The sequence below is a fragment of the Somniosus microcephalus genome, unplaced genomic scaffold (genome assembly GCF_052327205.1).
Source record: "Somniosus microcephalus isolate GS21.2 unplaced genomic scaffold, FLI_Smic_1.0 unresolved_chr9, whole genome shotgun sequence".
NCBI classification, from domain to species: Eukaryota; Metazoa; Chordata; class Chondrichthyes; order Squaliformes; family Somniosidae; genus Somniosus; species Somniosus microcephalus.
In genome coordinates this window covers 13,555,453-13,556,812 of record NW_028225187.1, presented here as the reverse complement: position 1 = coordinate 13,556,812, position 1,360 = coordinate 13,555,453, and the positions used below count along the sequence as shown (strand labels likewise).

The 1,360-nt window shown below is 49.6% G+C and overlaps 1 protein-coding gene across 1 annotated transcript in view; it reads left to right on the top strand.

Annotated features, from left to right (window-relative positions):
* LOC147084788 (glutamate receptor ionotropic, NMDA 2D-like) overlaps positions 1 to 1,360 on the top strand; it is a gene marked incomplete at its 5' end in the record, with an annotated part of 46,220 nt that overhangs the window by 11,563 nt on the left and 33,297 nt on the right. The window lies entirely within an intron of this gene.

Sequence of the window (1,360 nt, the reverse complement as noted above, 5' to 3'; positions counted from 1 at the left end):
TTGGTGAGACCGCACCTGGAATACTGCGTACAGTTTTGGTGTCCATACTTAAGAAAGGCACATACCCCTTGCTCTCGAGTCAGCTACAAAGCCAAGGCTTCACCTCGGTTAATCCCCGAGGCCAGATTGAGGAGGACTTGGACACCTCATGAGGAGTGGGAATGCGCTGCCTGAAAGTGCGGTGGAAAGAGATTCAATAGGAGCCTTCGAAAGGGAATTGGAGAAATACTTGAAGGAGAAAAGATTGCAGGGATATGGGGAAAGAGCGGGAGAGTGGGACTAACTGGATTGCTCTTAAGAGCTGGCGCAGACTTGATGGGCCGAATGACCGCCTTCTGTGCTTTGATTCTACAGTCTTGTAGATGGTACACACTGCAGCCACGTTACGCCGGTAGTGGAGGGAGTGGTACCCGCTGTGGTAAACCACTGTTACCGTTCACAACCGTTCACTATTGTTACACTGTTGTTATCACTGTTTACACTGCTGTTATCACTACACAAGGTTACCTCTTGCCACGCACGCTGTTATACCTAGGCATACCTCAGCTGACTCCGCCCATGGCTCCGCCTGCTTGCCCAGGTATAAAGGTGACTGATTGGCTGGTATTCTTCCTTGTTGGAACCGATCACCCACGAGGGTGGGCTCTGTTATTTAGCCAATAAAAACCTATAGTTACTATCTTAACTCGTCGCTTTTCATGGAATGAATTGATAGGTATATCACCCGCCTCCTTTGAAACGGGCATGGAGGCGGGTTTGGGGGCGGGATGGGTTCGTGCCCCCCCCCCCCCGATTTCGAGATTTTAACCCCCCGCACACCTCCAATCCCGCCTCCATGGCCCAATGAAAATCCTGCCCTAAGAGTCAGCAAAGGGTTACGGATAGACTAAGTGAGTGGGCAGTAAGGTGGCAGATGGAGTATAATGTGTGGAAATCCCTTGGGTACGAAGAATTGAAAAGCAGAATATTTTTTAAAAGGCGAGTGACTGGTACGTGTTGGTGTTCAGAGGGACCTGGGTGTCCTTGAACACGAATCACAGAAAGTTAACATGCAGGTACAGCAAGCAATGAGGAAAGCGAATGGCATGTTGGCCTTTATTGCAAGGGGGTTGGAGTATAAGAGTAAGGAAGTCTTGCTACAATTGTACAGGGCCTTGGTGAGACCACACCTGGAGCACTGTGCACAGTTTTGGTCTCCTTATCTAAGGAAGGAGATACTTGCCTTGGAGGCGGTGCAACGAAGGTTCACTAGACTGATTCCTGGGATGAGAGGGCTGTCCTATGAGGAGAGATTGAGTAGATTGGGCCGATACTCCCTGGAGTTTAGGAGAATGAGAGGTGATCTCATTGAAACACACAA